The sequence below is a fragment of the Amblyomma mixtum genome, chromosome 3, assembly GCF_055824585.1.
Source record: "Amblyomma mixtum isolate Tamu chromosome 3, ASM5582458v1, whole genome shotgun sequence".
Taxonomy (NCBI): Eukaryota; Metazoa; Arthropoda; class Arachnida; order Ixodida; family Ixodidae; genus Amblyomma; species Amblyomma mixtum.
The window spans coordinates 369,003,695-369,030,887 of NC_143014.1; the positions used below are offsets into that span (position 1 = coordinate 369,003,695).

The 27,193-nt window shown below is 46.8% G+C and overlaps 1 pseudogene; it reads left to right on the forward strand.

Moving 5' to 3' along the window:
• The first annotated feature begins 2,111 nt into the window (after nucleotides 1-2,111).
• On the forward strand, nucleotides 2,112-25,237 carry LOC149356725 (uncharacterized; annotated as a pseudogene).
• Nucleotides 25,238-27,193: the final 1,956 nt, after the last annotated feature.

The following is a 27,193-nucleotide window of genomic DNA, read 5'->3' on the forward strand; positions in this document are numbered from 1 at the left end:
CTGAAAACGCTTCGGCAACTTTCACAGCTTCAAGACAACCAGCTCTGTCAAAGCGTGCTGCATGCCCATGCACAGTGCGTGGACATCCAGCCTCCGGCATAATCGTCAGCTATTCCAGGAGGCGAGGACCCGGTGCAGCTGTGCCGGCTTTACTAAGTCGGACAGGTAAAGAATACTTGGGACGAAAGACGGTTACCATGTTGAGTCGAGGAAGCGATACCCAGGGAACGTGTGAGGTCAGAAAAATGCTACGCATTCACATAACGAATACGATGGCAGTATGGACCATTGTACGGAAAAAGAAAATGAACTTAAAAGGACAGGGGACGCTGGAAGAATGAACAAGGCGGTGTAATGCCCTGTCTGACGCGTGGTATACTGAAACCTCCAAGTAAGGCAGCGAAGCACCCATGTACGTTTTACTTTTTTGCGGTGCGTGGCCAGAGGGGCTCATCATGGTTGCAAATTTTTCTAAGCCTGCAGACCCAGTTATCAGTGCAGCGATTCGTTATGATTGTACAGTACCCAACACGATAAGTATGTGCCAACGAAGTCAATGAAGTTAGCTTTTATACCCGGCGTCAAACGTTTTGTGAAGCCTATAGTTAATTGCCGATGATTCGAGTAAACAAAACACGTGCTGATACGAAAAGCTCAAGATTGCATCACGCCTGCCTGCAGGCATGTGCTATTTGTTGATCTTGCATCTACGTTAGCGCACACAGCAGCTTTCCCACTTTCCCCGCTTTTCGGTTCCTGAAGTTTTCATTTACAAAAGCACTGGCTTCCCTGCGCGACGCCCATTCCAGTGCATGGTCACTTTAGATAATGGGACGTTTTGCACCCTGCAAAACTGCAAGATCAATGGAACATTTACGGATATCTGTAAGTGAGCTTTCGGGAAGGCTTGTTTTCAATTAAAGGGTATCGTTCCTTGAAGACACTCTCGCAATCTTTGTGGAAACGAACAGAGCTGATGAAAAACCTTTGAAATGTCGCCATGTGACTTCGAGAGTACTCCTAGGGAGCTGTCGAGAGAGTACAATAGTACAGTTTAGGGATTAGCAGCCGACCTTCTGCAGCAGAGGCTAGGCAGGAAATGAAAAGAAACTGGCTTTGCTCTCGTGACGGCAGGAGTGGTTTACCCCATAATTAGCTCATATAAAGCTTTCTTGACTGACAAATTAGACTGATCCCTATCTGTCGCCCCGACTGCTTTCCTTCACCACTTCGTACCAGTGGCCCGAACAATGACCAGCCCACTTGCCACTGCGCAGGGACAAAGACCAGCCTCCTTCAATACATGGTACATTGCTGACGACACGCTGTCGCTCCGCCACAGAATAGTCTTGGAGTAGAACGGCTCAGTTTATCTTTCATGCAGACTACTTCCGTACCTTAGGGCCGGCTTGGCAACCTCAGTGTGTCAGTCTCACATTCCCGTGCGTCGTCCCTCGACCCTTCTTTCCATCCGATTTTGCGACAAACGGCCATGAGGCATCGAAATAGACCCCTCCCTGGTGGAAACAGTGTGACATCAAAAAGGTGTGGCCCGATGGGCAAAATTTTCCACTTTCGGTGCTGAAAAAAATTTGCGGGTGTCGAGCGATCCCCGGCCGCCTTTGTCCCCGATTAGAGACGCCTCGCAGCCTTTCTTTTTCGGGTAAGAGCCTTCTTGGTACAGCGCCAGTTTTGTCCACGAGACTGGAAACACGTGCGCTGATGACGTAAGCTGAGAGGTCACCGGGCGCACCCATGAAGATAATTTACGGGCCAGCAGCGTAGCAGCCGCATTGCGACCATTCGTCCCGTCACAAGGATCCTCGATCATCAGCAGTAAGTATCGCTTTTTCCATATACTCGCGGCATAACTGGGGATTCCCTAAGAGTGGTTTTTTTCTTTGTGACTCAGATGTTTCAAAACCAACCCGCGTAACTTTACCAGCTTCAGCTCATTGGAGACAGCATGCTCCTGCGGTTTACGGAGCGTGCTTCTGGACTTCCGCGAAGCCAGATCGGTAAGGATGGCCGTAGAAGCAAATATGGTTCATTTTCTGAAACTGCAGTGCCTAACTACTCGTCAATTTCGCCGCGCAGAAAATCTTACCCTAATGCCAGGAGGGACTGCGGCAAGTCTGCTCAGGCAACTACGCAGGGTGGCTCACGTGGAGCCCATGGTCGCCGTCCTGGTTGGCACCAACGACCTTACCAGGGTACGCTTGTTTACGACATCGGCATTTATGCATGCAAACTCATTTCTGTTTTTTTTTCTTGCAGGCGCGTACCATGGGCGACGCAAGGCGGCTCGTGGCCACCTTGCGGGAGATTGTGGTGTGGCTGCGCGGGCGCTCTGCCGTGGTTGTTCTGCTCACGCTGCCGCCTATCGCCCGTGCAGCCCACAGCAGCCCGTGCAGCCCACAGAAGGTAGTGAACACGTGGCTAACCCAACAGAACCACGGTAAGTTAGCTCGTAACGTAGTCTATATTAAAATATAATGATTGCTTTCATTTCTACGCAGACAATGTTGTGCCAGTGCCGATACGCCGCCTCTTCACACTGCGCAAAAATCGCGTGAAATACGGTTTTTACGAAAAGTAAGTAAAGAAGTCAGTATTTTCGGTTCAAAATAACGGCTGTTATTTGTCAGGAGGATTGAAGCGGCCCGGCGGCTGGACTGCGTCCACTGGAGCGCGTCGGGCATGGACGCAGTCCAGCAGCTTCTGGCGGATGTAATCGCCTAACGCGAACCACACAGAATGGCCTTCTCCCAAAGGACGGTAGGCAGCAAGTAGTGACGACGACCTATGACTTCTTCATGGTATCAAAAAAGACGGATTTGCGGTGATGACCACCCAAACCTACAACAAAAAGCCGCCTTTTTGTTGTAGGTTGGGGCTGTCATCTCCACGAATCGTCTTGTTTATCAGGATAAAGAAGTCATAGGTCGTCGCCTTCGAAGTAGTTAACTACTCCCTGCCTACCGTCCTTTTCGGAGAAAGCCAGTCTATGGCAGCCCCAAACTATACAACAAAAAGGCTGCCCTATAGCTAGTGGGCTCCATATCCTTACACAGGCCTATCGTTATGGTGTTCACCCTGCAGGCTTGTCTGCTCACCTGAACGAAGTTTTTCTATAGCGCTATAACGCGGATTCGTTGTGATGACAGCCCCAACCTCCAACAAAAAAGCCTCCTTATAGGAGGCCTATAGGGAGGCCTTTTTGTTGGAGGTTGGGGCTGTCATCACAACAAATCCGCTCTAAAGCGGTATAGAAAAACTTCTGCTCTCCATATTTAAGCTCCATTACATGTACAGCTACACCTAACAGCCACTAGAACAAGAACAATAACAGCTGCTACTGTAGACAGCTAATATAGTGCAACACTTGGCAGCTGTATCCAAGCTGAAAATTTCCACATGCATATGAACTGTGCTATGCAAGAAACGTGCAGCAAGTTCTAGCATACCTAGTGCCAGAATAGATCAGGTATAACGGCTGTCCTCAATAATCTGGCTGATATATGCAACCTCAAACAGATGCGTTTTTGCCTTGGAAACGCAGAGTTCTGCCGGAAAGTTGACTATCTGGCCTGCTACTCTGCGCTGGGGAAGGAGAACAGTGTCATGATGGGTGATTGAGCGGCCTCAGCAGAATGCACGTAATGCATCAATTCAGTTTGTATAGAAACGCTAGCAGGAACAACAGACAAAAATAATACTTCATAAATAATTATTGATGTTTACACTTGACTACAATGCTCATTTTGTGCTTCAGTGAGAAAACTTCGATTCTTCCGCTTGATGCATCTCAGTGTCTTGACCTAAAGAATCAATCTTGGTCAAAGTAATATACCTCCAAGCCGACATTAGCAGCTTATGCTTGATGTATTTTGCAGCATACGTGCAAAGCATTTCCACAATGACAATATATAATGCCTTCAATAGCATCCTGAATTCTTTAGTAAAACGAGAATATTTTTTACGTTCAATACATGCACATAATATTTTAGTTCCTACAGTAACCAAAAACAAGTAAAAGAAGCAATTTCACCTGGAAGGACACCCCTCCCCTTCCATGCAATTTGTTCAATCAAATGGTCTGGCTGCAGAATAAACAGAACTTTTCATTTAGTCTTAGTAGATTTGATAACTGTTCTTAACCGCATTTCATTTTGTAATAACATCTTCGAGAGAATACATAAAGTGACAGGGGAAGCAGTTTTGGTGAAAAGTGGCAGACAACTCTTATAGACCAACCAGTGTATCCCAAAAGGCTGCGATACAAAGTTATCATTGCTTTCAAGATATTTGCTGGATACTTGTGGCATACAGCAATAACATGCTATTGCTTCTGCTCCAACAGCAGTTACAGTACAGCTTACCATTGCTGTGAACACGGACTACCTTCAAATGCAGTTTGCGCAGCCTCTCAGCAGCATGACTTTCAACAGCGATGTCACCGCGGCATGAGATAACTGTGACTGCACTGTCCAAATCTGTAGCTTCTGCCTGAATTCTGTGATGTCATAAGCATCACCTACGCCGCCCTCCGTGGAAGCGCATACAGTCCAGAAGCCTGCTGTCGTAGGAGTTGGGCCCAGGAGGCATGCCTCCTTCAACGCCGGGAATACCTTCCGCAGCTTCCCAGCCCCACGCCAACCCATCCTCACTGTAAGAGCATGACGAGCAGGCTGCCCCTACACCACAGTGCTTCTCACTGTTCGATGACACACCATAAGCCACTTCTCCACTGTCTGCCCGAAGATCGCTTGACAAGCGCCAGTTCTTCGCACCAGGCTCGCGCGATGTAGGGGTTCTGGACAGATCACTCACAACGCACGTTGCAGGGGTCTCCAGCTGACACGAAGTGGATGGCCCTGCTGGTAATTGATTTCGCTCCAAGTTTAGCGCTCGAAGACAGGCGGCAACACGCCGTTTCCTCTCCCACTGGAACTGCCGATCAGAGCCTTGTCTGGCGGTGACTTAAAAATGGCTCGAACATGGTGTCATCTCCAACAAAAACAAAAAGAAAACCGAGAATGCCATAGAGCGCAAGCGACAAGCAGTTTTGCCTATCGTGGTGACTGTTAAGTTCGCAAGTTTTCCTTTCAAAGCAAATTTAAGACTGAGCTCCATGTACGCGAAAAAGTAAGCGAAGCGACGAGGCGGCGCGGCGATGACGGCTGGCTGTCGCTCCGTCGCTGGGAGACGACGATCAGTGTTGCTGACATAATACACCGCAACGCTGTTTAAGCCTATAAGAAGAGTCGCATTATTTGTAAGGATTAAAATTTTTTGCACAAAAATGCGAACTAAAATGTATGTACAGATTTTTCAATGAATATAGACTCTTTAACTGAACTCTTACGTAAACTTTTGGTACTTGGTTGTGGAGTTTTGGTTTTGGCGGTTTACCCCGCGTGCTCTTCTCCCGCGCATTTCCCCCGCACTTTTCCCCGTCCGAAATTGAGTGGCAGCAGAAAATCGCAGCTCTTGCCCGCAAGTGGTGGGTGTTACCAGTCTGGGAGCGGCGCGCTGAGGAAAGCGAATTCTTCACAGCGGTAAGTTGTTCCTGGTGAAGAAATGAAAGGAGCGCAACTGCATAAGCTTCAATGCATTCTTGCAGATGAAGGTGATGCAAGACGGCGATACATCGCTCTTCTAAAAGTTTTACCGGATGTCACCGGAGACATTTCACTCCCTGCACGCAATGGCAGAAAGTCGCCTTACGAAAGAGTGGCTGCGCAGAGAGCCCATATTGTCTGGCGAGCGCCTCGCCCTGACGCTGCGGTAAGGACGGACTGTTTCTGGAGGGACGCTGTGTGGGTACTGCGGTTAAGAATTTGGTGGCCGATGAGCGGCTCTGAGCAGACGACGCTTGTCTACTGACATTGTACTGGAGATTGCTTGGCTGTAATAATCCAGAGTAGCACAGCGCGCGCGCGTGTGTGCGTGCGCTTTAGAACTTGATGAAATTCTTGTGATTTTCCACATCTTCTGTACCTTCCATCAGGAATGCTGATTAAAGATGCCGCAATGGCGTTCAGGGTGGGGTTCGAAACAACCACACGGGCAGTCCATCTCAAATGCACGGTGCTCTGGGAGGTGCTCGCTCCAATTTACATGAAGGTGCGTCAACATTACCCTCTAGTACAGTAGTGCTACGATATAGACATTTCAGTTTTCATTACGCACTAGTCCTCCGTATTGCAGGCTCCAACAGAGGATGAATGGAAGGAAATTGCTGCAGACTTCTGGAGTCTGTGGCAATTCCCAAACAGCCTGGGAGGGGAGGATGCCAAACACATTGAAATAAAATGCCGGAAGAATGCTGGAAGGCTTTATTTCAACTATAAAGTATGAAAGCAAGGTATGTGCATGTTGTGATGTAAAACAGAGTAATCCATTTGTTGCACTGCTGCCAAGGAACAACGAGCATGGAAAGGGCCACATATGACTGTGGAACAGTCACACTGAGCTAGTGGAAGAAAAAGCAGGACCTTAACAGCTACAAAAATATCAGTTATGGAAATGTGACATGAAGAACGTACTTGAACAGAAAAGAGTAGGGAAATGAGGGGTTTGTTATGACATGCATTTTTAGGAACTCTGCAATAGCTGAAACCACGGATAGCATAGGCGAATAGCAGAATGTTGAGCTGGGCGAGGTGATAAAAATTCATAATGATTGAAGAGAGAAAAAAAAACTACAGACACAAAGAAAGGTCGACAGAGGACAAGCGCTGTCCTGTTTCAATATATATTTTCAATGTGGTCGTGATAAGTGGGAAATTAGTACTGTAATGATGTTATGGCAGAACGATAATTGTTTTGGAAGTGGATGCAACCTTCAGGAGGGAAGGCAGTTGTGCTTTTTGTTTCGTGTTTAGGCAAGGGGCGTACAGCCCTTCAAACTGTTGGAAATAAAAGCTGTGCAATCTAAATCAGTGTGTGCGAAAAAAGAAACATTTTGGGCAATAGTGTGAAACGCCAAACTTATCACTACAGTGTAATGAATTTGTGAGTGGTCTGAACTGGTGTTCTGTGTGGAATGACTCCAAGTGCGTATTCTGAGGAGGCAAAGCCGTTTTCTTGTATTTTTTTTCAAAAACCACTATGTTACAATAATTGTAACACACTGCAAGAAACGCAAGAAACAAAGTTTCAACCCTCCAGCAGTGAACTCACTCCGGGGGAAGGTTGTCAACTGCTTTGGGTGTAGAGAGAGGGTCAAGACGTGGTAGAGGGTGGATGATGTGCCAGGTCATTGCACTCGGTACTGTTCGCTCCAGTGACACCTGTGCACCCCAGCCTTCAGTGTTTGTATTCGCACTTATTTCCAGGGTACCCATTCCATCGCTCAGCTGGCCGTAGTGGACTGCAGATACCTTTTCGGCTGGTGGACGTGGGTGCACCTGGGAGACTCGGTGATGGGGGCATCTTTAAGGATTCCCCCATTGGCCAACGTCTCCATCAGGGCAAGCTCAATCTGCCTCGTGCAGCTCGACTGCGAAAGTAGGAGAAGGCGATAAGGCCTTCCAGTTGCGCCCAGATTTCATGCGGCCACTGCCAGGGAGCCGCACAGATGCCAAAGAGGTGTTCAACTAGCGCCTCATCCGTGCACGGTATGTATCACTAAAGTGAAAACCTAACAGTAAATTTAACTGCATTTCTGGCCTCACTCAGTTGGCAGTTAGCATTATAGACTTGCACGCATGCGATATATTATAAGTGCTAGAATCAGTGTATTGAGTCACGAAGCTTTGCTTGGTGTGAAAAAAGTGAGACACATGTCAGTTTTTCAAGCAAAATTGTGATTGTTTCTTTTGCAGAAGATGTGTTGAAAACGCTTTGGGCATCTTGGCATCTCGGTGGTGGATCATTGAGAGGCGCATCAACCTTGACTTGAAAAATGTGGACAATATAGTGAACGCAACATGCGTGCTGCATAATTTATTTTGTAAGGAGAGCACTTCAGCTAGCCACTACTGCCCTCCTGGCTACGCTGCACAGACACATTCGGAAATGTTCGTGAGGGCTCCTGGCGAGAGGCAGCGTCTAGCTCTGCAATGTTCCAACTGCAGAGGACGAGGGCACGCAACTGCGCACAGGGTGCCACTGTTGTGCGAAGCACATTATTGGATTTTGTTTAGTGCTGCAGGCCAAGTCCACTGGCAGTGGAGCCTGCCTGGTGTCAGCACGCCATAAGGTTTGGCCAGTGGTTCAAGCATGTGTGCGTGGAGTACAGACTACATGTAAAACAATATGTTGAATGCGCTACCAATGCTGTATACAGCATTCCTTTGTCTTGCGGTAGCGTATACATAGGACAAACAGGAAAGTGCGTCAACGAGAGACTGCGTGAACACAAGAGGACTGTAAAAAACAACGAAAAACGACGCCTTCCCGAGCACGTCATCAGTCACAAATGCAAGCCATTGCTTAGAGGCACCACGATTTTGGCACATGCAAAGACCAAACTTCGGAGGGAAATTATTGAGGCATTTCATATTACTAACTCCGGAGATAAATGCATTAGCACTGCATCTCTCTTACTTCTTAACAAAGAGGTGACTTTTCTAGACGGGCACGTGTAAATTTTGCTGCGCCTCAGGATTCCATTTTATTTCGGGTCGAACTGCTGTTGGGTGGCCTAGCCTTCGATTCTTGTTTGAATTTTTTGTTGTAATGCGTTTTTTTACCCTGTTGACCGGTTGTTTCTTTTTTAGTGGTGTGGTTTGCCTGTTTTGACACTGCTTTTGCTACGATGATTTGTTTTTACGCTTTGACATGCCTTTGGTTTTGGTTTTGACACTGCTTTGCTACGATATTTTTTAATGTGACTTTTCCTCATTTATAACCTCATGATTCTCATTTCCTTCTTGATAGCAGTGCCGGGGTTTGTTGAACTTTTGATGTAATCAGTCAGCAGCTGTGGTGGCGGTTTGCTGACGTGAAATGCGCACGCGACGGTTTTTATCGCTGTGTTTGACCTCTAGAGTTTAAATGTATTGCTCTATATGAAATAAACTAGTTGGAAGTAGCGCTTTGTACATGTCGTTTGTGTTCTCCTGTTTTCGTCCCGTCTTTCGCGCAAATACGTACTCCTTTCAAGCTATGAACCAACTCGCTCAGATTAGAGTTTTAATTGAGTATCTTTCTCCTACATTGGGCTCTGTTCTGTCCACTCAGAAGACTCTGGACCCGGCCATCACGTGCGTTAATTTCATTGCCAGCACGGTCTGCCAAGCAAGATTTTACATATGGCATCCAAAGAAAGCAAACACCGCTGGAAGTTCAGCGTCTTTTTGGGTTTGCGAAGCCGTCGTGGGGTCACGTTAGACGCATTTGCAAAATTTTGAAATCCGAGTACTTGGATCAGGCCCGACTGCTTGAAGATTTCCTCAAAGTGATTGTGAAGGAGAGCACCGAGCCATCAAGACAATATCGAAACATCACTGGGTACAAGAAATTGGCTGCCCAGTCTACTGAGTTCTAATGGCGCTGCACGGTTGCCAATCTGCCTCGGAGAGATAAAAGTCGGCGAGAAACTGCAAGCACGCTCACCATTCTGGGAGATGTGTCGTTGCCAGAAAAAGTCTATAGTCCTAAGTTCAGCTATGAACCAAGCACCAGCAGACCACAACTTCTTGAACTCGTGAGGAACGTAGCATCAGGAGCAACTGAAGCCAAAGTTTTTCATGGTTGACTCAAATGCAGATGAACCTGTAGCAAACCTGTCTGCATTTGTGATCGCCAACACTCTAAAGAACTGTGTAGGCAGAAACTATAAAGCAAAAAAACAGCGAACCGGAGATCTCCTTGTAGAAATAAACACAAAAGAACAGAGCACGAAACTGATGTCTTTACAGAAACTTGGAGAAATGAGCATACAGGTAACCCCGCACTGCACCCAGAACCACTCAAAGGGCGTCATATCTGAATATGAACTCCTACAGATTACGGATGCGGAAATGGAAGAAGAACTAGCTGAACAAGGAGTAATAGCAGCCCGACGAATAACCATCCGGAGAAACAATGCTGAAATCAAGACAAAACACATCGTCCTAACTTTCAATAGCACAACTCTCCCTGATTCCATCCACGCCGCATACCTCCATTGTAAAGTCCGCCCATACATACCAAATCCGAGACGATGTTTCAAGTGCCAGCGCTTTGGACACAGCATGTTGGCTTGCCGAGGTAAACCTACTTGTGTCATATGCGCAGAAGACGCACATACAGAAGAAAGATGCGAACGTACACCAAAATGCATCAACTGCAATGGCGCACATGGCGCGTACTCCAGGTCGTGCCCAGTCTGGAAAACAGAAAAACAAATCATAACTTTGAAGACCACAGAAAACCTGTCCTACCTTGAGGCAAAAAAACGCGTCTCTTTCCAACAGAAAGGGACATACTCCGAAGCGGTGACGCGGGGACCGCCGCCGCCTTCGGTTTCTGTCGGCACACAGGTCGATCCGAAAGACCTGGGGTCGACAACCAAGTCCCTACCACAGAAGTCAGTGACACAGTCCACAGGGCTGAAAATTTCGCGGGAAGACCACGCGATCCTCGCCGGAGGCCCTCAGGCCCCACTTTCAGCAGCGGCATCCTCGGCGACAGACACCCAGAACAGCTCTGCTGAACTGGACCTGTCGCCCCACCCCCCTAAGAAGGCAACTGCTGGCCCAAGAGACTCTGCCGCTGGAGCAGGGCCTGGTTCAGCGGTGCCAGCAAAAAAGACCAATGCGAAGACCACGGGCCATCGCAACCAAGAAGCATCCTCCACGTCCACCGTGGAGGAGATGGATGTCAGCGAAAGTCCGCGGACATCTAAAACACACGCATCCGCGGATTCTCCGCGGAAATCCGGCGCCACGAAAGTGGCGATGGATACAACTCCTAGTTCCCCACCGCTGCAGCGGCGGCGAGACTCCCTAGAGAAGAAAGGGAAACCACGAATCACTGCTCCTGAGAATAAGTGACTTTCCCCAATCCCCAACTTATCACAATGGCGTATCTAATGCAATGGAACTGTAGAGATATGCTCAAAACAATGGCACCTACAGCTGTGTGCCTGCAAGAAACAAACTTTGGGCCACAGCACACAAACATTTAAAAAATATATAATATTGTCCGGAAGGACCGAGTACAAGCTAGCCGACTCTCAGGAGGCGTCGCTATTATTACGCAAAGCGATGTACCTGCAAGAGAGGTGTCATTAAAGACGAACTTATAAGCGGTCGCAGTAAACATCATTAGCCATAAAACAATAATATGCTCTGTGTACATACCACCACACAACACAATTACCATGCATGACCTAGAAGAACTTCTGGGACAGTTGCCTGAGCCATATGTCATAATTGGGGATTTTAACGCACACTCCTCATTCTGGGGAAGTGAGCATGTTGATTCCAGGGGTCAGCTCATCGAGAATTTTATTCTTTCAAATAGCATATGTTTAATGAACACGGGAAAAGCAACGTACTGCTGCCCCAGCTCTGGAAAAATGACCTGCCTAGATTTAGCGTTTGCATCACCATCGGTTTTTAATGATTTTATTTGGGATGTTTTAGACGACCCTCGGGGAAGTGATCACTTACCTACGGTTTTAAAGCTAACATCAGCTACATCCATCCTCCCTACGAAGCCACGGCGTTGGAAAATTCACCTCGCCGATTGGGCACTTTTCAGAACGAAGGCCACACTAGAAAAAGAATATGCCGAAACCCTTACTATAGAAGAACTAAATGAAAAATTTGTCACATGCTTAATGTCTGCAGCAATAGAAGCCATCCCACAAACGTCTCAAATTGCACGAAAAACACATAAAGTTTGGTGGTCAACTGAATGCTCATTGGCTAAAAAGCAGCAAAACAAGGCTTGGGGCAACCTTCGCAGATATCCCACTGCAGGAAACTTGCTCACCTTCAAAAGGGCTAGAGCCAAAGCACGATACATTAGACGGAACACAGAAAGGGTATCATGGCAACAGTACATATCCTCCATAAACAGCTCAATAACATCCAAGAAAATGTGGGAGCAGGTGCGGAAATTCACTGGAAATTTTACTCCATTCACATTTCCAATGCTAACAACACCCGGTACTCAAACAACATTAGAAGAACAGGCCAACATATTGGGTGAGCATTTTTCCACAGTTTCAAGCTCATCCAACTATGCACAAACATTTCAAAAGCACAACACAATAGTAGAAAAACAAAAACTTCCCTTTGGAACATGCATACACGAAAACTACAATCAGGTTATTACGATGCAGGAACTAAACACAGTACTAACATCCGGTAAAATGACAGCACCAGGCCCAGACAATATACATTACGCCATGCTTGCTCACCTCTCTGAGACTGCCATAGAGGCTCTCCTAAAATTTTTCAATAAAATATGGATCAGTGGAGAAATTCCCTATGCATGGAAAGAAGCCATCATAGTACCCTTCCTAAAACCTGGCAAACCACCAACTAGTCCCACCAGTTACAGGCCAATAGCACTCACTAGCTGCATAGCAAAATCATTCGAAAGCATTCTAAACATCAGACTAACCTTCATCCTTCAGTCTCGGCAACATTTAGATATACATCAATGCGGGTTTAAAAAGACATGTTCCACAACCGATCACCTTGTCCGCTTCGAGAACACAGTTCGGGAAGCGTTCATCCACAACCAACACTGTATCGGGGTCTTCTTCGACCTGGAGAAGGCTTACGATACCACGTGGAGGTTCGGTATCCTCCGTGACCTAGCGGACCTAGGTATCCGCGGCAGGATGCTGAGCTGTTTGAGCGACTTCCTGACCAATCGCACGTTCAGAGTCCGCCTAGGCGCAACCTTCTCCAAGACTTTTTACCACGAAACTGGTGTACCCCAAGGGTGCATCCTCAGCACGACCTTATTTGTCATCAGAATGAACTCCATAGGAAAAGTAATCCCAAAATCCATCATGTACTCAGTTTACGTAGACGACCTCCAAATAGCATGCACGTCTTCCAGCATACCTACCTGTGAGCGGCAAATACAAATAACAATAAATAAACTGGCTACCTGGGCAGATAAAAACGGATTTAGATTTTCCCCTCAGAAAACAGTAGCGGTTCTGTTCTCTGAGACGAGGCCTACAGGCCGACCCCACACTATATTTAAACCAAACCCCATTACCGTTCAAACAAGAGCACAAATTTCTAGGGATAACTTTCGATAAAAAACTCACTTTCTTGCCACATATAAACAGCTTAAAGAAAAAAGCTTCCCAGGCCCTCAATGTGATGAAAATACTATCAAGAAAACGCTGGGGGTCTGATAGAGCTTCCCTGTTACATATATATCGTTCTCTGGTTCGCTCGAAGTTAGACTATGGGTCCATAGTATATGGCTCAGCAAGACCGTCCTACATAAAACGACTCGATCCTGTCCACAATCTTGGTTTAAGGCTGTCTTCCGGTGCTTACAGAACTTCCCCAATAACAAGTCTGTATGTGGAAACTAATCAACCTTCCTTAGAAGATCGAAGAACTGCACTAACTTGTACATACATCCTCAAAATCCTTTCTCAGCCCAAACATCTCTGTTACCCAATTGTCACGAAATGCCCATCCCGAATGCTCTTCAACAACAAGCCCCAAGCGATTAAGCCGTTGCTCTTGCGGTTCGAAGAAAAATGCCACTCTGAACATAATAAACGAAATCAAAAATATTGCCCCAAGACACGAAGCACTACCACCGTGGTACACTCTCCCTACAGTGTGTGACGTCACACTAACACGCCTCAGTAATACCTGTACGCCACACGACCATATAATACAAGAATATTTAGCACTACAAGAAAAATACAGAAATTACGCGTCATTTTGTACTGACGGGTCAAAAACTCATGCTCATGTAGGAAGCGCAGTAATACAAGGAAAAAATGAAAATGCAGTACGACTGCCCTCATGTGCTGCAGTTTTCACCGCGGAGTGTTATGCCATTTGTGTTGCGGTACAGAAAATAGCAAATGAAAACATCAAAAAGAGCATCATTTATAGATTCACTGAGCGTCTTTACAGCATTAAACACCAAAAATGCCACAGAGCCACTGATTGGAAGCATCATACACAATATAGTAAAGGTCACAGCACAAAAACATGTTATAAAATTCTGCTGGGTTCCCAGTCACGTTGGCATTAGGGATAATGAGAGAGCCGACACTTGTGCTGCACAAGCCAGAGCCATGGAGGTGAAACATGTGGGTTTGCCTCCGAGGGATTACATGAAGTTAGTGCATAGCAAACTAAGAGCCCAATGGCAAGCTTCTTGGGAGAATGAAAGAAACAACAAGCTGCATACTGTAAAGACTATTTTGAAAGAATGGAAATCATGCCGTCATAAAGAACGTTTTATCGAAGTAATTTTATGTCGTTTACGCATAGGCCGCACACACATCACCCATAACTTCTTATTAAAAAAAAAGACAAACCTGTGTGTGAAATGTGTGGAGAGGAGCTCACAGTGAATCACATTTTAATCTCTTGTTCGCATCTCGAAGAACTTCGAAAAAATTTTTTACGGTATTTTACAATGAACACATTCCATTTCATCCCGCATTGCTTTTAGGCGAGCAAACACATGTCGAGTTTTCACTTGTTTGTAAGTTTCTAAAGAAAGCCAATGTTTTAAATTTAATATAATGTAACTTCTATACACTTAACATAACATCATCTAACCTTGTGTTTGGCGCATGATAGCCATAGTTGCTTATGCGCCATAAAACCCCATATAACTAACAACTGAAGCCAACAAGGTGAGGATGATAGGGGACGGCGTCGACTGCCTTGTGCGGACTTCCGGTACGGGACCAAGAGGAAAGCCACCCATCATGGAGACAGCTAAGGCCATTCCGCGGTGCGGTGCCACAGTGCTGCAAGCTGATAAAGAAGGCGGGTTTGTTGTGATGTCTGAATCCCTCTTCAATGGAAAAGTGAAGACGGTGTTGGACAAAAATTTCAAAGAACTGCTGTTTCGACCGAAGAAACAGAAATCTACCGCGATGCAGATACTCCAGGAGCTTTCCCTAGACAGCGTGAGAAAGGACGTAGAAAAATCGAAGGGTTTCCCGGATGTATTCTTCTCGTTCAAAACTCACAAACCAGAATGCCCGTTAATAACTACTGTTTCAGAAAGAGGCACCTGGCAGGCTAATGTGAGCAAGTTTTTGCAGCTGCAACTCAAGTGTCTGCCGCTCGAAGACCCTTTCCTGGTGAAAAATTCCACAGAAGCCACCAATGCTGTCGAAGGCATCGTCTCTTCCACTTCGGCGTTTTCTATAGATTTGTATTACTCGGTACCGCACGGAAACCTGCTTGAAGCTGTTCAGCAGAAGATTGCATCTACCAACTAAATTAGCTTCCAGAATTCCTCCGGGATCAGCACCGATAACTTCATTACTGTGCTGGAATTTTACCTCAATTCGACAGCGATTTCCTTCCAAGAAAAATTTTACGTGCGGAAGGACGGAATTTGCGTAGGTTCTGCTGTTGCACCTGTGCTCTGTGACCTATACCTGTCTGCCACGGACAACCGGATCAAGAATAACCTAACAGGGACGGCAATTGTAAAAATTCTGAGGTATGTGGACGATTACTTAGTCATCCTCGATGCTTCATCAGACAGGAATTTAGAAGAAATGGTGCCAGAGATAGTGAATTTGTTCACCACTGAATCTAAGGGCCTAAAGCTCACCTGGGAATTGCCACAAGCAAATTGTATTCAGTTCTTGGATCTACAGGCCACCTTCGGTCAACCTGGCTGCAATCTGTGCTATGAGTACAAGCCACGCACGAAAAAAAACTCTGCTTCCCTATGAAAGTGCCGCCCCGCCGCGGTGGCTCAGTGGTTACGGCGCTCGGCTGCTGACCAGAAAGACGCGGGTTCGATCCCGGCTGCGGCGGCTGAATTTCGATGAAGGGGAAATTCTAGAGGCCCGTGTGCTGTGCGATGTCAGTGCACGTTAAAGAACCCCAGGTGGTCGAAATTTCCGGAGCCCTTCACTACGGCGTCTCTCATAGCCTCAGTCGCTTTGGGACGTTAAACCCCAACAAACCAACCAAACCAACTATGAAAATGTCCACTCTAAGCTCATAAAAAGGGGAAACGTTACAACCCTTCTCAAAGCAGCCCTCGACAAAAGCTGCCCGAACTTCATAAAAAAACAGCTTTGAAGGCCAGATCTCCCGTCTAGAAAAAGCAGGTTACCCCACTGATGCCATCAGAAGTGTCTCCGTGAATCTTCTACACAAGACAAAACAAGGCAACAAGAAGGATTCGAACTTTACCGCACCTAGACAGTGCATGAAAGTCATTCCCTATTTTCATAGAATCTCACATAACTTGAAGAAGATAGGCCTAAGATATGATGTGAAGGTCCTTTTTTTCTTCCCCCAGCAAGCTGTGTGGCATTTGCTCCATCCTGTCTAGAAAGCATGAATCATGCAATAAGAAACATGTAAAACAATATGTTGAATGCACTACCAATGTTGTATACAGCATTCCTTTGTCTTGCGGTAGCGTATACATAGGACAAACAGGAAAGTGCGTCAGAGAGAGACTGCGTGAACACAAGAGGACTGTAAAAAACAACGAAAAACGTCGCTTTCCCGAGCACGTCATCAGTCACAAATGCAAGCCATTGCTTAGAGGCACCACGATTTTGGCACATGCAAAGACCAAACTTCGGAGGGAGATTATTGAGGCATTTCATATTACTAACTCCGGAGATAAATACATTAGCACTGCATCTCTTACTTCTTAACAAAGAGGTGACTTTTCTAGACGGGCACGTGTAAATTTTGCTGCGCCTCAGGATTCCATTTTATTTCGGGCCGAACTGTTGTTGGGTGGCCTAGCCTTCGATTCTTGTTTGAATTTTTTGTTGTAATGCGTTTTTGTACCCTGTTGACCGGTTGTTCTTTTAAGCATGAAATGCTTTTAGCTCCCGTTGTCGGCATTGTGGTGACGTCACGCCGAGACCGAGAGCCATCATCCGGGCTCTGAAACGAGAACATCCAGGCACCGTACGAGACTTACCAAGATTCAACGAGACTCTCGAAGCCCTCCTACGGGACCGGCATACAAGCGCCGGTTTCTCTCCAAACGAGTCACAAAAAATAACTGCTGGCAGTGTCTTCTCAGTGTTTATCTAGATATCAGTCGAGCTGTGCATTTGATAATGCACGGAATTATAATTTCCGATTTCTAATAACGCGTGCAAAAAGCACATACATGCCACAATACACTTCGTTGTCATACGTTATCTGTTAGGGGCGTTGAGAGAAGGCCGCTTAGAGAAAGAGGGGAGCTCCAGGGCGCGAATGGCTATCGGCGGAAAACTTTCGCTCCCTCCCCAAGGATGGCGCTGCGGTCCCACACTCACGCACGCTCATGTAAATAAATCTGCAGTGGAAGTCAGCAAAAAGCGATTGGAGGATTGGTGGCTGAAAAGCAGAGATGTGGCATGAGGTTAGAATTGTAGGAAACCGTAGGCAAAGGGGATGGAGAATCTTAATCAGAATTGCCAACACAGTAAACAAAAAAAAAATAATAAAGAAAAGCTGACCATGGTGGCAATTGCCACCACCCCGTTTCAAAGGGGGCGCTCCTATCCATCCATCCACGCATGTAAAAGACCGGCCGCTTGGCCTTCAAGCCCTTTCCCCCTCTGGCAGGCAGATGTATACACGCTCGCGGAGTATTCGAACGCGCTGCATATACATTCTCGTCAGGCCTGCGTCTCGTCGTGTCCGCGTACGCTTCTGCATCGTCCTGGATTTCAATGCCGCCACCGTCGCAGCTGCTTAAGCCGAGCAATGGAGCCTGTGTTGTACCCCTGTCACACGGGCACTTTCAATGCTCATTGAAATCGATCTGCATCGAGATTTTCGAGCATGCTTGAAGCATCCGGTGCTACACGGGCATTTTCAATGCTCCTTGAGAAGTTTCCCTCATGTGTGTTAGGTGGCGCCAAATGTTCCTCCAACAACCATAACAAGGTGATGTCCGGCAACACTGTGCAGTCGGGGGCAGCGGCAGCCAAATCCGTAGCCAGACGTGCGACGCACCTCTATCTGCTGTTGTGCGATGGAACCCGAGGGTTCGAAACGCCTTCGCGATTTCTTCGTAGACTACGGCGTTTCTCTTCTGGCGCCGAAATTATCTAGGCGGTCTAGCCAGCAGTCGATGAGAGCGGCTGTCTCGCGCTCGCTCTACAGTTTGCGCGTCGACGAGCAGGAGGACGCCATCTTTGTTGTTTACTCTGACGGCGAAGCTTGGAGTGTAGTGTCGAGATTATTTAAAAATATGTTTGCATATAAGCAGGCATAGTGCCTGAAACTGTTGTGTCTTGCATTTTAATCAATTACAACAACAGTTGTAGTTTTGTTTTGTTAACTAGCGTTTATTTTTATAGCTTCGTGAGAGCGAGAGTGCTTTCGATTGTGCTTGGAACCTCAAGCACTCTTGAGGGCCCGGCATCGAGTCAAGCAGGATCGAACTCGATTGCGCTTGAAAGTGGCCATGTGACAACCGTCGATCTGCATTGAGTTCGATGAGCATTGACTCAAAGAGGATCGAAAGTGCCCATGTGACAGGGGTATTAGGACCGTTAACATTTGATGCTTACTCTACTCTCGGTTACGGGAGAGGCGCAATTTTTTTTTAGTGGTGTGTTTTGCCTTTTTTGACACTGGTTTTGCTACGATGATTTGTTTTTACGCTTTGACATGCCTTTGGTTTTGGTTTTGACACTGCTTTGCTACGATATTTTTTAATGTGACTTTTCCTCATCACCTCATGATTCTCCTTTCCTTCTTGATAGCAGTGCCGGGGTTTGTTGAACTTTTGATGTAATCAGTCAGCACCTGTGGTGGCGGTTTGCTTACGTGAAATGCGCACGCGACGGTTTTTATCGCTGTGTTTGACCTCTAGAGTATAAATGTATAGCTCTCTATGAAATAAACTAGTTGGAAGTTGCTGTACATGTCGTTTGTGTTCCCTTGTTTTCGTCCCGTCTTTCGCGCAAATACGTACTCCTTTCAAGACTACTAATTGCAGTTGCATGTTCCCTTTTCATCCATTATATATGATGACAGCCTAACCTCATCTTTCATTCCGTTTTATGGTTTTATGAGGGTTAAACGTCCCAAAGCGTCTCAGGCTACGAGGGACGTCGTTGTGAAGGGCTCCGGAAATTTTGACATCGCACAGTACACGGGCCTCTAGCATTTTGCCTTCATTGAAATTCAAGGGCCGCGGCTGGGATCGTCTTTTGGGTCAGCAGCCAAGTGCCATAACCACTGAGCCGCCGCGGCGGCCTTTCTTGTATTAGGTGATGATGAGGATGCCAATGTTAGATTATCAATTTTTACAGTAATTGTAGGAATGTATTGGTTCTTGAGGTCCACTAATGTGTTTATAAACAAATCCCTGTTGACATTAACCATGCGAAATAAATAACTTCGGAAGCTTGCGAAAAATTGTGCAAGTTTGCCATTAATGCTTGAAATTTTTAAAATTGGTTTTGGGGAAAGGAAATGATGAAGCAACTGTCTCGTATACCTCTGTGGGCACCTGCACCGCGCTGTAAGGGAAGGGATAAAGGAGGGAATTACAGAAGGAAGGAAGGAAGGGGTGCCGTATAGTGGAGGTCTCCGGAATAATTTCGACCAACTGGGGATCTTTAACGTGCACTGACATCACACAGGCGCCTTTTGCATTTTGCCTCCATCGAAACACGGCCGCTGCAGTCAGGTTCGAGCGCGGGTACTCCGGCTCAGTAGATGAGTGCCTTAACCACTAAGCCACTGCGAAGGGTATCACTAGTGCTTTCAGTGTTCGATCTGCCATGATCTGCATTTATTTTTCTAGAAGGTGGTCTCCTTTTCATTCATAATGAAATAGCAGTGTGGAAGAGGTTGTGATCGCTGATGCGAATTATCAGATTTATACTTATTACATTATCTGGGGTTGATATCAACAGGAGGGCTATATCATTATTCCTTGAAGGTAGTGATCCTGTTCTAGGCTCAAAAATTGTCTGGATTGTGCTCATGTACTGCACAGACAAAAGGGAGAAGGTGATAGGGCAACTGAGGCCACCGAAGAAAATGGGTACCAGTGCCATGCACCAATGCACCTCCATTCTCTGTATTACATGCCTTTCTTTTTCTCTAGGGAGCTTGTTGGATGTCAGTAATTTACAGCCTCAAGTGCGTGTTTGTGTAAATATCGCAAAATATTTTGTTGCCTTTGAAGACTTTCTTTTATTTTGCATGCGAGCCTCTGCATTCAAATTATGTACCTTTACTTCTTATGAATATGTCCTTGGGTATTTAATTTTTGTACTGTAAAAGCTCTGTATATTTGATCCTTTGCAGTGCCATGTACTGTGTGTAGGATTGTGTCTTGAATTTTCCGCCAATTCTGCCAATTATCACCACCCATTATATTTTCCAACCTCGTTAGTAGTCAGGGGATTCGAAAGCAGCAAATTGCTAGACACCATGACTAGTCAAGCTGCTGTTACAGGTTTTTGCTTCGCCCCGTATTTCTGATGGAAATAAATGAATTTGTAAGCAGACTGTTCTCTTTGTGATTGTGGCAGGTCACTGTATTCAGATTAAAATGAGAAACTTTAAAGATACCTTCTATTCACAGAAATGCGTACATGTAAGCATTGAAAATGACCACTGCAGCTGCAATGTCTACAGTGGTAAAGCTGACTGTAAAAAAAAAAGCTTAACCTTGATTATCGCACAAAAGTGCAAAAGCTGCTGCATTCAGTGTTATCACAGCATCACTATTGTCAGATATCACTAATCAGACTATAATGAGAACTCAGACACCTCTAACCTCAAAAAATGCACACCTGAGTATTCAAAACTATCACTGCAGCTGCAATGTGTACAGTGACAAAGCTGACTAAATAAAAAAAAGCATAAAGGAACGTAACCTTGATTATTGCACAAAAGTGTAAAAGCTGTTGCATTCAGAGTTATCACAGCATCACTACAGTCGGATATCAGTAATTACACACTATAATGAGAAAACTTACACACCTCTTACTTCTCCCCGCAGGGGGGCGTCTGCAGCATGCAGACGTTGGTGAGTGGCGACACCACGGGGTTTCCCGAGCATCCGCAGGGACATCCCCGCAGGGGGATGATGGTGAGCAGTGCGCCACCACGGACCCGAGTATCCGCGCTTAGCCGTGCGTGGCATCGCCGTGTCCGGGGAAAGGGGAATCCTGGTGGTTGAGCCAATGCCGAGCGTTTGGACCTTTAAGGCCCCTCGGCGGAGGCAGCACACCACTTTGGCCCCAGCTTCCTGTAGACGGCACTTCCAGCCTAACCCGACCGAGGGAAATCGCCAGTCGCCTTTTCCTGTCCTCCCCTCTAACTTTCACTTTCCTATTCCTTTCTCACAACTCTCATGTCTTCACACTTCTTGGTTTTTTCCTTTTTCCTGGCGGCGAGGGTTAACCCTGTGTGGCCAACTACCCTGAGTTGCGTCATATTTGGTTATAGTTGGGGTGTACAGCTGGCGTGGGTAGGGCTTCCTTGCAAGTACCTGTCCCGTCCCCTTGTTGGGCTCCATGGTGGATGGCTGGCACCTTAGCCGAACAATACACATATCCTATGGTTCCCCCCCTTCATCAAACTATCGCCCTCTCAAGAGAGGGCGTACCGAAGTAACGAAGCAGTTTGTAAACAAAACGAAAAAGTCTTTCCGAAATATCACGTAGTCCACAGTGAAGATCCTGAAAAACCAGCAAGGAAAATATCACCATTTATGGTTGCGAAGACTCTCAAAGAAGCCTTAGGCCCGGTTACAAGGTGACGAAACTAGTTAGCGGAGAATTGCTCCTAGAAATACGCGACAAAGTTCAAGTTTCTAAACTCTCAAACATTCTGACATTCGGGGACATTCGTGTCTCCGTCACACCCCACAGGTCACTAAACACAGTCCGTGGGGTGAATTCTGAAATTGACTTACTGGGTATCACCGAAGAGGAAATGCTGGATGGCATAACCGATCAAAATGTTACCAAAGTTCAGCGAATCAAAATAAGGACAGAAAACAAAGAAATCCCAACGAAGCATCCAGTACTTACTTTCACTTGTTGCACACTCCCCGACTCCATCGAAGTGGGGTACACAAAGATTGCCGTGAGACCATACATTCCCAACCCCAGACGCTGCTTCAATTGCCAAAGATTTGGCCGTGGATCCCAGAGTTGTCGTGGCCGCAAAACGTGCGCGAAATGGACTTCAAAAGAACACGCCTCAGTCCGAAAACTGCGAAGCAGCATTCCGCTGCTAACTGCGAAGGCGAACATCCATCCTACACCAGGTCTTGCCAATCGTGGAGGACGGAAAAAGAAATCACAATGAAAACGAAAAAAAAACATTTCATTTAAAGAAGCAAGAAGACGTATCAGAATGGCAAGCAATTTTTCTCTCACTGTACATGCAAGCTTTGCTGATGTGGTGCGACGGGGCGACCCATCACACCGGCCTCTAGCTCCTGCCCAGACCTCACGCAGTGAGGCTGCGGCGGAGCCATCCTCGCCCATGGTGGAAGTAGCTAACACTACTCCACCACCTCCAAAGCAGGTCATGCTGCCTCTCGAGGCAACGGACCTCAAGGACTCTGCCCACGAGGCGAGGTCTGTCACAAAGAGCCACGTGCAGTCTGCACGATCGTCCAGCGCCTCTGAAGAGGTAGCTCCGTGCCGTCAACGTTACAGGTAGGGCGGAACTCCCTGGATTGGAAAAAAAGAGTCAAGCTCCGAATCATGGTGCCAACCTAAACCCAGTTCTCACCCTCCACACACAAGATGGCATTCATAATTCATTGGAACTGTTGGGAAATTTTAAATAATTTCATCGACATAAAGGACACCCTAACTTCATTCTCCCCTGTTGCGCTGTGCCTGCAGGAAACTAACCTAGATCCGCAGCATAAAAATCTACTAAAAAAATAAGTTATTCCGGCGGGACCGAGAGCATGCAAACAGGCTATCGGGAGGGGTAGCCATTATCGTGCAAAGTGGAATAGCAACCCGTGAGGTGAAACTTAGAACTAAATTAGAGGCTGTAGCAGCCACTCTACTTACATACAAAACTATTAGTGTGCACTGTATACCTGGAACCACACCTTGAAGTCACAAACATAGAGCTAGAAAACCTTTTAGCGCAACTACCAGAGCCTTATTTGGTAGTTGGCGATTTTAATGGACATTCCTCCTTCTGGGGAAGTGTAAACCAGAGGCCAAATTATAGAGGATCTTTTTCTTAGCAGTAGTATTTGATTGTTAAACTGGGGTAAAAGTACATATTGCTTCCCAACCTCGGCGAAAATGAGTTGTTTAGATTTGTCTTTTAGTTCACCGTCTGTTTTTAACGACTTTAAATGGGATGTCATTGACAACCCATATGGCAGTGATCACCTTCCAGTACTAACCAGTTTAACGTCTCCAACAGAAATCATCCCAACAAAACAGCGACGTTGGAAACTTCATTTAGCAGACCGGGAACTTTTTAGAACAGAAGCCACTTTAGAAAAAATACTGTTAGATAATCTTAACATCGATGAGATAAATAAAAATTTCACAAGTTGCATTCTTGCATTCACAGGACAATTCGCTTCTGCCGCAACGTGTAGTGGTGTTGTACACCGCGAGCGCTGGATTTTCATCCGGAAATAGAGGTGGTTTGAGGACACCTTGCCTCACATCGGCGAAAACTTTTTTAAACAATCATTCCGCGTCTCTCCAGCCACTTTCCGCTTTATAGGGGAAACATGTCGGCCCTCTCTTCAGCGCGAGGACACCGGCATGAGGCCGACGATTTCCGTCGAAAAGAGCGTCGCCATTAGCTTGTACAAACTGTGCTCGTCGGCTGAAGATCGGTCGATCGCGAACCTCTTTGGAGTCGGCCGGTCAACTGTGAACACCGTATACAGAGAATTCTGTACAGCAGTGATTTCTGACCTTGAGCCTGACTGGCTCACGATGCCATGCGGAGAGCGACTCGCCGACCACATCAAGGAGTGCAGTGCCGTGCTGGCCTTTCCACAGGCAGTTGGGGCGTTGGACGGCTGCCATTTTCCTGTCTCGCCACCGAAGGAGAAGGCAACACACTAATACAACTACAAAGGATGGTAAGGTGACCCAGCGTAATCATTTTTCTTTCATTTCTTGGTGGGCCGACACTGGCACGTGCGTTTGCAGTGAACATACGATTATCAGGCACTGTCTGTCTAGCCTTTGCAGTAACTTAATCGCTGCTAAATGGTTTTGTACTCGTAACGTAGTTCCATTCAGTGTCGATTTACACTGCTGATAATATTAGAATATCAGCAGTTCTCGCCCCTACTGTACCCCATATCATTCAAGTTGGGAATCTATGATGGCGCAGCAGTGTTCTTGCAAAATATACTAATTGTCTTCAGGCATGTTTTGTGAGCCAGGAAGCCACCTTGAAATAGCTGCAGTCACAGCGCGAAGTTAGACATCTGCTGTCGACAGAAAGGGGGCATTACAAATCTAACTATTCCTTACTTATGACTGACTTGTATTATTGTTGTTACTTTGCAGGTATAGCATCATACTGCTGGTCCTTGTTGACCATAAGTACAGGTTTCGTTTTGTTAGGGTCGGCACACCTGGACGCTGTCATGATGCATACGTGTACGAGCAGTCCAACCTGACAGAGTTTGTCAGAGGCCCGGCATTTCAGTCACCTGTGGCAAGCATCAGTGGAACACCAGTCGGGCCACTGATACTTTGTGACCAGGCCGTCGCCCTGACATCACATCTCATCAAGCCATTTAGCCACCGGGCCCACCTGGATGATGAGATGAAGGAATTTAATTACCGGCTCTCAAAAGCGATAAGAGTGGTGGAAAGTGCCCTTGGGAGGATGAAGGCTCGATTTCGTTACTGCTTGAAAAGAATGGAATGTAACCTGGACAATGCTGCTGACGTGATTCGCGCCTGCTGTGTGCTAATAATATTTGTGAGGAGTTGAACGAGCCCATCATGCCACAGTGGGTCCTCGCCACCAGAATCACCAACGTTCTGTACGAGCAGCCAGACGACGTCAATGACACTGCAACCACAAGCGACGCTTCAGCTCGAGCTGCTGTTGTCCGCTACTACAAGGAGCGGGCACAACAGTGAGGTGTGCGTGTTGTGTTTGTAAATTGTAAATTTTGTGGTTTGACATCCTGAAGCAACAGATGGGGCATGAGGGACACTGTACAGGAGGGCTGTGGATTAATTTCGATCACGAGGGTTTCTTTAACATGCAATGACATTGCACAGCTCACCTGTGCCTTTCGCAGAGTTCGAAACACAGCCACCGCAGCCGACAGTGCCTAATCAGTCGCCGAGGCCCATAACCACCCAGTCGCCGCGGCAGCTGTGCTATGTTTTCAGTGCACTTAACGCTTTTAGTTTCTTTATTTCCACCACATGACTGCAGGTTATTGAACATGTGTGCAGTGTGTGATGCCTTGTTTCCGATTTCTTTATTGTGCTATGCTTTATTGTGTGGCTTCGGCCTGCTCCGAGGAAGCACTCGCCCCGCTTCTTTTGCTTGTGGGTTGTTGGTGCACACGGTTATACTTTTCGAAGGTCCCATGTCTGCCCCACTTCCCATTTTTGCTAGCCCATGACATCCTTGGTCTGCACTTTTTGATGTGATCTGTGGGATTCCATCATGTTTTGTTGCAAGTGCTGTTCTGTTCGGGAGTGATATTTTCGCGTTGCCAGACGTTTGTTGGGTAAGGTCATGTCCTAATCGGACTTCAAAAAACTGCCCAAAGAGCCTACGTTTGTTCTTCTTGACGGTGGACGAACCACGACGTAGCGCATGGCTACGTTGCACAGGGCGCGATTACAACACCGAGAAGCTACCAAAGCTGCCCCGTTTCTGCGCTAACACTTCGAGGCATGCGCTTTCCATCTGCCCGATGTCAGTCACTCCCGCCTGCGGTGGAAGTCTCTGCCCACGCTTCGACTTCCCATCGTCGATGGAACCGAGCAACAAGCCCCGAAGCGCCGTAGAGTCCTGGTAAGCATTTCTGCGAATTAACTTTTTTTATTGCGAAAGCAATACTACTCGCACTTTCAAGCCTTCGCGTGACCCAGCCGCAGTTACGTTTGACCTCTAGCGGAGTGAATATGGGCGACCAACTCGCTCCTTCAGATAGCCCGGCCGCAGATACGCCGCGCCGCGCAGTGGCGCTACTGCCGCTGTGACGTCATACCAGCTGTAGATTATGGGCGACCAACTCGCTCCTTCAGAGAGACCTGCTGCAGTTACGGTGTGTGTGTTTGCCGCGCTGCGCACCTGTGGCGCTACTGCCGCTGTGACGTCATATCAGCTGTAGATTGTTTTCTTTCTCTCAGTCGCAACAACATAAAAAACAAAATATAAAAAAATTACCGAAGACGCTTTGAGTCGTTGCGCAGGGGCGGCCGGTAGCCACGCGTGACCTGTGGACGCGGCGCACTGCGTTCCTTCAGCTGGAGGCGGTGCCCATTTGCTTTCACAACCTACCAGGCTTAACCACAGCTAAGCCCCCGCCAATTTTTTCTTCGCATGGCGCGAACGCATCGTTCAGTAGGGTCGCTAACTCGAACATGCGTCAGGCTGAAAATATAGTTTGTTCTGAAAGTTACATGGCTGTATCATGACGTGAATGTCCATTATTTGCAGAAGCTAAAGAAGTAACAATGTTCCGTGCTTCACATTCATAAATGTGGGGTCGGTCTAGATAAGCTTAGAAAATTTCTGATATATAGCTTGTTCGGCAATTTTATGCGCCGTAGACCGCTTCTGTCAGCTAAAGCGGTGCACTGTTCGTGCTCAAATTTTACGCAGAAATGGAATTTGGTCGGCAATGTTGTTTGTTTGGGGTGCTTGTCAGATTTTATCGCAAGGAGAGAGGTATTCGCATTGTGTGCTGTGACGGCGAAGCAAAGCAGGCCGCTGTCCTAGTGATGGCACCATCACATTTAGTTTGTAACAATTCTGCCATGGAGAGGGGGTGTTTTTGTTATCAGCTAAATAATAAAGGAAGGAAAAGTTGTTGCTAGCCGTGGCACCTGCCACTGAAACCTGAAGCATCT